Below are 14,110 nucleotides of genomic sequence, written 5' to 3'. Positions count from 1 at the left end.
TTCACTGAAAGTTTCATCATATTTCTTGATCATATTTTTGATTTGTGTCCTATCAAGAGCTATATCAATGTTGTAATCATATTGCTTGACAAAGGCATCACATAAATCCTTGATACATTGAATTTGTGAACGTCCAAGTGACAAGTACCAAGTGGTGGCAACTCTAGTTAGGCTTTCTTGAAATAAATGGATCAACAACTTGTCATCTCTGATATAACGAGTCATCTTCCTAGCATACATAGTCAGGTGGTGTTTAGGGTAAGAAGTTCCTTGATATTTGTCAAACGTTGGCACTTTGAACTTTGGTGGCACAACCATACCCGAGACTAAACATATGTCGGTGACATCCTTCAAACCATATGAATTGGCTTCTTCCATAGCTCTGACTCTTTTCTCTATGTCATTTATTTCCTCTCGATCGTGAGGACTAGTAGAGTGATTGGGGTTGTATAGGCAGAAGAGAGATGCATGTGTGAGAAAGAGAGATTAACATGTTTAGTTGATATTGTTCATGATGTATTGCATGTAGTTTTCATGTGCTTAATCTCATTCATTCTTTCTTGCATGTTCGTGCATTATGATTAGAGATTTTAAGAGAAATATTATGCATTATCTATTTTGTATTAAGTCGCATGCATTCATGATGGCTTGTGTTACTTGAGTGTGGGTTAATCTTTGAGTTTTCATTGTTGTAATTTGAACATATTAGTGCTTAGTAAAACTCTACTTTTGTATACTGTCTTGTACTTTGGGTTTTGACTCTTGGTGTCTTACCACCATTGAGATTGAGTGAATCTTCACCAAGGCTTGGAGGTCTTGAATTTAGAGCGAGAATCTTGGCTAGGGCTGGATCACGAGAAAGGTTTTCTTGGGCGATAGGGATAGTCAAACCAAGGTTAGAGGTTCTTGAAATTCAAGAAAGAAGCATCTAGAGTCTTGTAATTGAATTGGTGTATGTAACAATACAAAGGTTTCAAAATAGTGAAGAGAAATCTCCCAAGATCAGAAGGGGAGATCTGGATGTAGTTTGCAAATGGACCCACAAACGAACCAGGATAAAAATTCTATTGTGCAAGTTGTTCTCTCTCAATCTCTTTTATAATTCAAGCAATTTTAATTTATGTATTAAGCTGATATTTTGCATACTGCTACTTTGCCATAGTTTTGTTAATTGTGCATAAAAATATATGTTGTATCTCTGCTTGTTTGTTGGTAAATAACTGTGCAAGAAGCCAATCTTCCATTCTAAATTGGTAAATATATTTTGCATACTGATACATGTTAATCAATTAAGCCCACTGGTTAATCGATTACCCGGGCTATTTTCCAGAATTGGGTGTTGGTGCGAAAAGCGGTAATTGATAACCGCTACACCTATTCAACCCCCCTCTAAGTGTGTCTAGACCACTGATACCTAACATATCGAAGGGAAATGAGAATTATCCTTAGGGTGTTGAGCCAATTGAAGGGAAGTGAGAAATACCCCTAATGCGTTGAGCCTATCGAAGGGAATGAAAATTATCCCTAGGGCATTGAGCTCATCGAAGGGAACGAAAATTAAGTTGTCCTTGTGGTACAAGGATATCAAAGTGCAATGATATCCTCATAACATTCAAGCATGAACACATTTTTAGGGCCAAAAGTCCCAATTCATAATGATAACAGACAAAATTAAGTTAAGCTTCTCGTGTATCATGCATTATTATTAGAGATTTTAAGAGAAAGATTCTGCATCATCTATTTTTTATTAACTCGCATACATTCATGATGGTTTGTGTTACTTGAGTGTGGGTTAATCTTTGAGCTTTCATTGTTGTAATTTGAGCATATTGGTGCTTACTAAAACTCTGGTTTTGTATACTGTTTTGTACTTTGGGTTTTGTCTCTTGGTGTCTTACCACCATTGAGATTGAGTGAATCTTCACCAAGGCTTGGAGGTCTTGAATTTAGAGCGAGAATCTTGTCTGGGGCTGGATCGTGAGAAAGGTTTTCTTGGGTGATAGGGATAGTCAAACCAAGGTTAGAGGTTCTTGAAATTCAAGAAAGAAGCGTCGAGAGTCTTCTAATTGAATTGGTGTATGTAACAATACAAAGGTTTCAATATAGTGAAGAGAAATCTCCCAAGATTAGAAGAGGAGGTCTGGATGTAGTTTGTAAGTGGACCCGCAAACAAACCAGGATAAAAATTCTATTGTGCAAGCTGTTCTATCTCAATCTCTTTTATAATTCAAGCTGTTTTAATTCGTGTATTAAGCTGATATTTTGCATACTGCTACTTTACCATATCCTTGTTAATTGTGCACAAAAATATCTGTTGTATCTCTGCTTGTTTGTTGATAAATAAATGTGCAAGAAGCCAATTTGCCATTCTATTTCTGATACGTGTTAATCGATTAAGCCCATTGGTTAATCGATTACCTGGGTTATTTTCCAGAACTGGGTTTTGGTGCGAAAAATGGTAATTGATAACCGCTACACCTATTCAACCCCCCTTCTAGGTGTGTCTAGACCACTGATACCTGACAAGTGGTATCAGAGCTAGTATGATGTGCTAGCTCAACCGCATACGCATAATCCTAAGGGAATTAAATGGGTTCCACCAACCTCTTTGGCAGTGATGACACATCCATTAACCGCCCTCCCGTATTCAGTGGCGAGGGATACGCCTACTGGAAAGTTTGGATGAAGATATTTATGGAGGCCATTGATTCGGATATTTGGGAATCCGTAATCAACTGGCCCAGCGTCCCACTACACTTAGTGGATGATGAACCGAATGAAAAACCTAAGAGTTTGTGGACGATGAGGAGCGCAAAAAGGTTCAGTACAACCTACGCGCTAAGAACATAATTACATTGGCCCTATCGTATGACAAATTCTTCCGGGTATCTCAGTGTCAAAGTGCCAAGGAGATGTGGGACACTTTACAAGTGACTCACGAGGGCACTAGCGAGGTCAAGAGTGCCAGGCTGAATGCCCTGACACATGAATATGAATTATTTGGTATGTTACCAAGTGAATCTAGTAGCGATATGCAAAAACGATTCACTCATATTGTAAATCATCTTGTTGCCCTTGATAAATTTTTTACCAAATGAGAACTTATTAACAAAGTTTTACGCTGTCTTGACAGGAGATGGCAACCTAAAGTAATGGCGATCATGGAATCTAAGGACCTTGATTCTATGCTTTTGGCGTCATTGTTCAGAAAATTTCAAGAGCACGAGATGGAGCTTGGACGTCTGACCATGCATGAAGAGTCAGATCGTAAAAAGAAAGGCATATCTCTTAAAGCAACAACATCACAACCTACAGAAGAGATAGGTAATGATGACTCTGACTCTGACTCTAACATTGACGAATAAACGTTAAACCTTCTCGTACGAAAGTTTGGGAAATTGTTGAAGAAGAAAGGAGGTTTCAAACGTTTACAAAAGAAAGAGGCGCGCGAATCAATAAGAAAAGGCAAGAATAAAGAGCGCTTCACTTGCCATGAATGTGGTAAGCCAAGACACATGAAATTTCAATGTCCCACTTACCTAAAGAAGGTTGATTCAGAAAAGAGCACTCCCCATGACTTCAAATCGAAGAAAGCTTATATTGTCTGGGATATACCGGAGGAGGAGACAACATCAAGAACCTCAGATGAAGAGGAGACCGCCAAGCTATACTTAATGACTAGAACATATGAGGCTTGCGGATTAGGTAGTACAAAGGATGCTAATAATGAGGTATATTCTAATACCTCATCCTCTTCTGATGATTCTCCTTCGTATGAGGTTTTATATGATGCATATGTCGAAATACATGAAGAACTAATGAAATTAGCTAGGATTAGTGCCAATAGAAAACGGGTAAGTCTGCTAAATGATCACAAAATATTACAACTACAGAAAGAATTAGATGAACTGAAACTTGAAAATGAAACATTAGATATAATTTTTTCATGTAATTCATGCGACTACTCTAACGATAAATTATGTCAAACAACTGTGTGTGAGTCTTGCGAGGACTTGATAAATGAGAATTTTAAACTTAATGAAAAACTCGCAAAACTTACAGAGAGTCAAAACCAATTAAATACCTTGCTAAGTAAAACAAGAAATGTTGGTGACAATACTGGATTAGGGTATATCCCCCCATTACGTAGAAATAGACCATATTGGAAACCTGTAACTCGTACTAATAAAAAGTCTTATAATAAAATAGAGTTCCTACATGTATCTATTGTGGCACACATGGCCACACCTCTTACCCATGTTACATCAGGGAATATGGGATACTGAGTGGTGTTTACGTTTGGATGAAAAAGGGAGATAACTCCCTGGTTACTAACAGAAAAGGATCCAATATAATTTGGGTACCTAACACTAGCAAGCGATCTATTTTGCAGGTATGTCTACGAACACGTGGATAACATTGGTATCTTGACAACGGGTGTTCGAGACATATGACAGGAGATAGGTCAAAATTCTTAGACCTATCATTGAAGGAAAAAGGTTTTGTTACATACGGAGATAATAACAAAGGGAAGATCCTAGGCACCGGAAAAATTGGCAATTCAACTCATGCTGTAATCGAGAATGTTCTACACGTAGAAGGTCTGGAACATAATCTTTTGAGTATTAGCCAACTCTGCGACAAAGGTAATCGTGTGTCATTGGATTCTGAATGTTGTATAATCTGTGACGTTTTATCTAATAATGTAAAGTTTGTCGGCTATCGTGTTAATATATATATGGTTGACCTGGAGGATGTCACTTCTCTTTTCTCAAAATGTTTTTTTTATTTCAAAAGAAGATGACATCTGGCTTTGGCATAGACGAGTCGGTCACATTCATGTGAAGCATCTAGAAAAATTATCTAAAAATAATTTGGTCTTAGGTCTGCCAAAACTTGATTTTAAAACTCAGGATTCTTGTGACATATGTCAAAAATGTAAACAAGTTAAAAATTCTTTTGGTAAAAAGAATGTGATATCCACTACTAGACCTTCAGAGCTTCTCCATATCAACTTGTTTGGACCATCGCAGATCATGAGTTTTGGTGGAAGTTTTTATGCTTTGGAAATTGTTGACGATTTTTCTAGATTCACATGGACCCTATTTTTAACGTCTAAGAGCGATGCATATAAATATTTTAAATGTCTAGCCAAACAAATTCAAAACCAGAATAACCTTGAAATTGTTTACATACGATCCGACCATGGCGGAGAATTTGAAAACCATAAGTTTAATAAATTTTGTAATAAGCATGACATCATGCACTAGTTCTCGGCTCCCCGTACCCCTCAACAAAATGGAGTTGTTGAGAGGAAAAATCGAGTCCTAGAGTAGCTCGCAAGAACCATGCTAGACCAGAGCAAGGTTCCCAAATATTTCTGGGCTGATGCAGTACACACTGCCTGTTATGTGATGAGTCGTATACTTCTTAGACCTAATTTTTCAGAAACTTCATATGAGATTTTAAAAGGTCGAAAACCGAATATTTCACATCTTCATGCATTCGCGTGCAAATATTTTATCTTGAATAATGGAAAAAGAATTTTGGGAAAATTTGACTCGAAGGTTGATGAAGGCATATTCCTAGGGTATTCATTACATAGTAAGGCTTTCCGTGTGTTTAATAAGTATTCCATGCAAGTAGAAGAATCTATACATGTTCATTTTGACGAATCTTCTCCAAAAGAGAAGAGAAAGGTCTTTCCTGAAGATGTTTCAAGTGTGCTAGAAGAGGCATATTTAAGGGAGATGGACCAAAACAAAGAAGAGAAGCAGAACAAATAGTTCAAGATGAGCATCAGGACATGCCGATTGTGTAGAAGACCAAAAAGGATTATCCACTAGACAAGGTGATAGGTAACATATCTACGGGGGTGGTAACCCATAGTTCTTTATGCAATTTCTGTAACTTCGTTGCATTTGTGTCTCAAATCGAGCCAAAGACCATCGATAAAGCCATCGAGGATGTACACTAGGGTATAGCTATGCAAGAGGAGCTAAACTAGTTTGAGCGTAATAATGTCTAGGACTTGGTCCCTAAACCAAAAGAACATCTAGTGATTGGTACGAGATGGGTCTTTCGTAACAATCTAGATGAATCTGGCTTGATAATTAGAAATAAAGCTCACTTAGTTGCAAGGAATGGAAAGTGACATCTTCATTCATCAATCGAAATATTGCAAGGAATTACTACAGAAATTTGATATGGAGCAATGTAAAGATGGATATACTCCTATGACGTCCTCATGTTATCTAGATAAAGATGAAAAGGGAAAAGCTAAAGAGGTAACGAAATATCGTGGGATTATCGGCTCATTATTATATTTGACTGCAAGCCGCCCCGATATTATGTTCAGTGTTTGTATGTGTGCTAGTTTCCAAGCTTTGCCTAAAGATTCACATTATAGTGCTGTTAAATGCATCATGAGATATTTAAAAGGAACAATAAATATGGGATTATGGTATCCTAGGGATGCCTCAATATCCTTGGTAGGTTACTCTGCTTCCGACTTCGCTAGGTGTAAGTTAGATTGGAAGAGCACTAGTGGGACTTGTCATTTATTAGGCAGTTACTTAGTGGCATGGCACAACAAAAAGCAAGCATGCGTTCCTTTGTCCATCACATAAGCGGAATATATCGCCGCTGGCGTGTGTTGCGCTCAAATCCTTTGGATGAAGCAGCAACTTAAGAACTTTGGGCTTAAACTAGAAAAGATCCCCATTAAGTGAGATAGTACGAGTGCCATCAACCTTTCAAAGAATCCCGTTTTGCATTCGAGAACCATGAAAGTGCAAAGTGTCAAGGATTGCACTAGCAATGTTTTGCCTATGTTTTGATGAAGAAAATGAGTTAGTTAAAGCTTGACAATGTCTCAACAATCAACATGCCGAGGGCTCAAGTGGTGACTTATTAGACTTAGGTTATAATTCTTTATTATCTTTGTAGAAGTCTAAGATGCTTGCCATAGATATTGAGTCTAGGTTAGGTAAACCTAGGTGTGAGTCTCACAAGACTTAATAAAGTAACCAATCCACTAAAATGAGATATCATCTAGTTTATTATATGTTCATGCATATCATACATGTTATATGTGCATATTAAGCATCATATAATTGCTAAAACATGTATAGAAGTTAAGCATAACATATGAGTAGTTTGCCTTTTGAATCACGTGTTTTAAATGTAGGTTAATCGATTAACATGGTGACTTAATCGATCAACTCAACTGTTTTCTGTTTTAATCATGTTATAATGGTTAATCGATTAACATGGTAACTTAATCGATTAACATGTCTGTTTTCTATTATTTCAACTGCATAACTGTAAAAACCGTTTTTAGAGGCAAAATCTATTTTGTATAAATTCTGGCTAATTGCAGAAATGGCCAAGAGTGAAAAACATAGAGAAAAGAGAATTGATCATCATTGTTAGAAACTATTAGAGAGTGTCGAATTAGAAGAAAGATTAGATCATGATAAGGCTTTAAGTTTCACATTCATATTACATGTTCCTTTGAAAAGCTTTCTTGCATCACTCTTGTGTTTCTTGAAAAGAAAAGAGATAGTTTTTTTATGATTGCAAAATTTCAGAAACCTCATGCATGTACATTCATATTAGACTAGGAAGTCTTGTGAGTTCTTGCTTAGGTTTTAGTCTTTGATCTTTATTGTAATATCCGAGTATTAAGCACTCATTCATAACTCAAAGCATTGTAATTCAAGGATTGGGAAAATCCTAGCTGCAGTTAGGTAAGGTGTTCTATACAAAAAAACTTGGAGGTCTTGGGATAAAGAGCGATTACCTTAGTTGGGGTCGAATCACGGTAAGAAAGGTTTTCTTGAGGAGGCGGGTTTGGAAAATGTCAAACTAAGGGTGACGAAGTTCTTTGGGTTCCAAGAAAGGAACGTCCGAGTCTTGTAATTGGAAGCGTGTATGTAACGATACATTGTGTTCTATAGTGAAGAAGGAAAATCTCCCAGATCGGAGGGGAGTACTGGATGGAGTTTTGCAGTGGACAACAAAACGAACCAGGATAAAATCCTTAAGAAATATTTTCTATCCCTTTCTCTTTTATATTTCAAGATGTTTTAGTTCGAGTTTGAAGCTGGTATTTTGCATGCTTATACCTTGCTATATCCTTGTTAATCTTGCATAAAAATATCTGCTGTATATTTGCTTGTATGGTTAATAATTGTGCAAGTTGCTGTTCTGATCATTCTGGTTCTGTTACTGGTTAATCAATTATGAATAGTGCTTCATCAATTAACTGGGCATTTTTCAGCAAGTGTGTAAAAACCCAAAAAGTGGAACTTGAGCTCCGCCACACCTATTCAACCCCCGTTCTAGGTGTATTCTGCCACTGATACCTAACAAGTGGTCTTAGAGCTAGGACGACGTGCTAGCTCAACCGCATCCACGTGATCCGAAGGGAATTTAAATGGGTTCCACCAACCCCTTTGATGGTGATGACTCATCCATTAACCACCCTCCCATATTCAGTGGCGATGGCTATGCCTATTGGAAGGTTCAAGTGAGAATTTATACCGAGGAAATTGACACGGACATTTGAGATTCCGTTGTCAATGGTCCATACCTTCCACTTCATATGGTGGATGGCGAGCCCAAAGAAAAGCCTAAACGCTTATGGACGGCTATTGAGAAAAGAAAGGTCCAACATGACCTTAAGGCTTTACTTTGGCCTTATCTTATGACGAATTCTTTAGAGTCTCGCAGTGCCTTAATGCAAAAGAAATGTAGGATACTTTGCAAGTTACCCACGAAGGCACGAGTAAAGTTAAGCGCGCTAGACTAAATGCGCATACGCATGAGTACGATTTATTTCGCATGCTTCCTAATGAATCTATATGTAATATGTAAAAACGTTTTACTCATGTTGTAAATCATTTGGTCGCCTTTGATAAAACTTTTACTAATGCTGATTGGTCTAACAAAGTTTTGCATTGTCTTGATAGGAAATGGCAACCAAAGGTAACCGTGATAATGGACTCAAAGAACTTAGATAACATGCCATTAGCTACTCTGTTTGGGAAACTCCAAGAACATGAAATGGAGTTAGGGCGCTTGACAATGAATGAAGAGTCAGACAAGAACGAAATTACACTCAAGGCTACAAGATTTCAAGAAGATCAAGAAAGTGAGGATTCCAGTTCAGATTCTGATTCCGATGAAGACTTGACTCTCCTATTTGAATAATTCAAGAAGTATCTCAAGAAGAAAGAAGTGATCAAGAATCTAAAGAAAGAAGCCAAGAACTCAACCAAGAAAAGCAAGATTCCCAAAGAAGGCTTCACTTGCTATGAGTGTGGAAAATTGGGCCACATGAAGCATCAATGCCCTAGCTACCTCAAGAAAGTCGGTAACAAGAAAAGCAACTCTCGAATGTCCAAGTCAAAAGGAGCATACATTGTTTGGGATGATTCCGAGAAAGATTCGACTTCAAGCTCATCCGATGAGGTGGAAAATTCAAAGGTATGCCTTATGGCACAAGTGCATGAGAAGTGCACATCTAGTGATGAAGATGATTCTATTGAGGCACATTCCTATACTTCATCATGCTCTAATGACTATCCTCCATACGATGAATTATATGCAGCTTATGTCGAAATGCATGAAGAATTAAAGAAAATTGTTAAAATAAATATAGATAGAAAAAGAGTGACCCGACTTTCGGTTGGAAGACCGGCTCTACGACTTGGGAGGAGGCGAACTCGATTTCTACCTCTCCCAATTGATTTGGAGTCGCCACTACGTTTTTTGCGGTTAAAACGTAGAAAACACTCTTTATGCCCGATTTGGATAAATTGGTCTTTAGATAGAGATTCTGAGCTCGGGAGTCGATTACGGATCGGGGAAGGTATTAGCACCCCGTCCGCCCGTATTAAAACGGTACCCTCGCTAATAACATGGACTTTTATACCCTTAAAAATTATTCATTTAAAATTATTTATTTTATTATTGAGCATGACAATATTGACTTTGGTCCTACGTGCCCCTATTAAGGGTATCAAGGCTTACGTAGTTCTAGTGCGAAAATTGTTTAGTTAATTGTTAATGCTTTAGAAAATATCGATTAATTTATTGAATTTGGTTAATATATAAATGTTTTGATTCAGTATGACTAATAGATTAGAAACAGTGTTGGTCGTAGACCTTCTCCTCATTTCTATGGGAGTTAGAGACGGCTCGAACCATGACCTCACTATAAAAGTCTCATAAAACTTGTTTGGTAAAATAGTTTTTGATTATTTATATAGAATTAATAGTTTAGAGGAGGTGTTGGTTGTAGACCTTCTTCTCATTTTCGGAGAAGTTAGAGACAACTCGAACCATAACCTTACTATAAGAATTCCTTAATTAATTTGATAATATAATTTCTAATTATTCTTACATATAGAATTTTAGTTATAAAATAGTTTGATAATTATATATATATATATGGGATTGATAGTTTAGAGACGGTATTGGTTGTAAACCTTCTTCTCGTTTTCAGAGAAGTTAGAGACAACTCGAACCGTAACCTTACTATATAAAATTTCATTAAATTCATTTAGTAAAATATACGCAAAGAATATAGCCTGAAAGAATTTATGAAGATACGTATTCATTCCTTTAATAATTTAGGAAATAGCAACTTAACTAATGGGCCTTTATCACTAGCCAAGGATTATATGATATAGTTACGTAGGTAATAAAAGATATAAATACATGGGAAAAAATAGAAATAGAATAAATGGAAAAAACAAATAAAAAAAGGAAATGGGGATTAGGTGAGAAGAATAGGGTATACGGGTTCTTCTCTGGCCAAACCCAAATGGGATCCAAAATCCCTAATTTCATCCTTCCTCCATCTTCCTCTTCATTCTACTCTTACGGAGGCAGGGATTAAGAATTAATGACCGAAGTCAAGCTGGCCAAACGTCTTGGTGACGACACGATTCTGAGACCGACGCCCCGTCTTTGAAATCCTTCTCAGTATTGGTTCGTGCTGGTTCTCGACCCAAGGGCGATGCAACTCTGATTTGTGAAGATGAAGGCCATGGTGATGCAGAACGTCTTCTCCACGTTATCGATGACCAAGGCACAAAGTACTTTCTGTTCAGGAGGACACATGATGCCATTGAAAGTGGTTCTTGCACCACGTCACGCACTTGATCCGGTTTTGGAATTTGTCCCTTAATCACGGGATCGATATATCCGAGGGAAATTGGTAAGAAACCAAATCTCTTGTATTTGCTTAACTTTCATCGCATTCTATTTTGATTGGATGACAAGCATGTCGAAAATGTATATGGGTTGAAGTTACTCTGGAAGTGAATTGCATTCTTTTGGTCTAAGATCACTGTGCTACCTAGAAGTAACTCTCTTCTTATTCTCTTTCATTTTATTCACTATGGATACTGAAGATTAAGAGAGTTTAATCCCTTTTAGTGGTTTAGCGATTAACACTATGTTCGTGAATGTGATAAATCATACATGCTTCATATAAATTGAGTAGAGATGCATTTGTTTATAGCTGTTTGGATTTACATCGACCTTGATGATTAGGATATAATGTTGTTTCATTTTGTTTGAAACTTTTAGACTAAAATAAATGGCATACCTGAGAACGTACCTCTTTTTCGCTTTTGGGATCCTTTGTCTGTCGTCTTTTCTTTCTTGATGGATCGAGTAAGAGTGTACCTCTTCTTGAATTTGTGTTATGGCTGTGTTGTATGATTTTTGCCTGCTCAAATGTGTTGCGTATTCTTGATTTGATCTAAGTATGTTTAAGGATGGATCTCCGGATGTTATATGGCGTGCATATGTGCTCTGCTCACTCCTAACTTTTTCTGATTGTTCTCTCTTTTTCAGTTGCAATGTTCTGATTTCTTTTTCTGTGTTTTTACCGAGTGTCTGTGTTTTGTGATGTTATCCCCTGGTGATGAATGGAACTGCTATTTATAGCTGAGTATGAGTCAGTGCAAAAACCTTTTGAGTTACTGACTGAAACTGCCCTTTTTGAAATCCCATGACCTTTGCTTTCTGATTTCAATACTTTAACTGCCTATGAATGCTGTCAATGATGGCTGATCTGTAACTGAAGGGCCTATGATTTCTGAGTTGCCCTTGGTCTTTATGGCTGGTTTATAACTGAAATTGGCTATTTGCTGGTTTGTTTAATTGCTTTATATCTGTGTTTAGATATATTGTGTGTGTATTTTGCATATGAAAGTGGATTTGGATACCAATTCATTCAGGAGCCAAATCAAGATTATTTTAAAACTGCCTTACGTTCCCATCCAGTAAAGGCATATATATTTTTTTGTGTAACCAAATATCTCTTGCTGTCACTGCCTTTACTTGTTGCTAATCCTCTTTTCTCTAGCTGTTGATATCACGACCATTTCTCACTCCCAAATATCTCTCTTTTCAATGTATTGCTTTTCTTTGTTTCTGATTTATGTGTGTATTCTGCGTTTGTATAAGTATATGCACTCTCTGACTGTTGTGTGGTCTGATGGAATGTATTTAGTGTGTTATGTGATGTGTTATAGATAGTAGATGTGAGTTGTGTATCTGATTGATGTGTGGCAGCTCTCTTTGTTGTCTCTGATTGCTAACATGGATGCTATATTATTTGTAGGTGGAAAAGGATTACTATGGTTAGTGGCTCCTAGCCACCACAATGAGTTGTCTAGGCGAATATCTTTTTATGCACAGAAAGTGGGGCTTACTTTAGCTGGCTTGGTTTGGCTTTTATTGGATTGGCTAGTGTTGATGCTGAGCACTCTTCTGAATTTTCAAAGCCACATATTTGAAGTACAGGGTATCCCAAGCGAGCCAAATAATGAAAAAAATGGCGTAACAAGTTTGTTTCAGTTGTATACGTGTTCAAGGTTGCTCGGGGGTTTGCTTTTTTGTTTTTTTTGTTTTGGGAATGTTATGTGAGGAATGGACAGAAGAGATTGAGGATAATAGGATATGGTGTGAAGCGGTGATGAGTTGGGACCTGGAAGTGTTGGAATACCCCTTTTATTTGAATGTGCTTTACTACCTTATTATCCTTATTGGAAAACAATTTTGTTCTTATTTTTTGTACTTTTAGAGACTGGTAACACAGATAACTTTCCAACAAGTGTTAATGATTTTCCTTATAGAATGAACATCGTATTTCCTTTCACGTTTACTCTTTCCAATGATTGTAATTAGTATTTGCGCTGTTTATGACAATATTTGTAACGGAACACTCGTTCAGGGATAACTTGGTTTTCACAAAATAGCAAGAAACAACCCAAAAGACATCATGGTGTCTAAGGATTAACCAGTTAAATAACAAGTTGATGATAATTCTGATGATGATTCGAAGATAAACTTGGTTCTGAAACATTATAAAATGATATTATTTAAATTTTATTGTTTTGAATATTTTTTGTATTTTTATAAATTTTATAGCTAGGCCGGACAAAATTGAGTGTTCACAAGAGTTATCTCCTTGCATAAAAAGAAAATAATTGAAATGTAAAGGGAATTAGATGAGCTTAAACTTGAAAATGAAACTCTTGATCTTATCTATGCATGTGCCTCATGTGATTGCTCTACTTCTAAATTATGTCAACCCACTATATGTGATACTTGTGAGAGTTTAAATGCTAAATTTTTTGTTTTGAAACAAAAACTTTCAAAGCTCACATATAGTCAAGAAACCCTTAACACATTGCTTGCTAATACAAGAAACGTTGGTAACCAATCTGGAATTGGATATAAACTTGAACCTAAGAAAAGACCGTGCAGAAATCTAGTAGTTCATATGCATAAGAAGTCAAATAATAACATGCCTACTTGTTTCTATTGTGGGACACGTGGTCACACATGCACTACATGCTTTATTATAAAATCTGGTGTGCCAAGTGGCAAATATGTTTGGGTAAAGAATGGGCAAGATCCCTTAGTTACTAACAAGAAGGGACCAAAAATAACTTGGGTACCCGAAAGAGACAAGTAAATTATGTTTGCAGGTGTGCCAAAGGACATTTGAGCATCAAGGGATAAATCAACAAAAGATGTTCTAGGCACAAGGTTGGTGAGTAGATCAAGGCTATTAAGAAGA

The sequence above is a fragment of the Lupinus angustifolius genome, chromosome LG14, assembly GCF_001865875.1.
Source record: "Lupinus angustifolius cultivar Tanjil chromosome LG14, LupAngTanjil_v1.0, whole genome shotgun sequence".
Classification (NCBI taxonomy): domain Eukaryota; kingdom Viridiplantae; phylum Streptophyta; class Magnoliopsida; order Fabales; family Fabaceae; genus Lupinus; species Lupinus angustifolius.
This window is presented reverse-complemented; position numbering follows the sequence as displayed.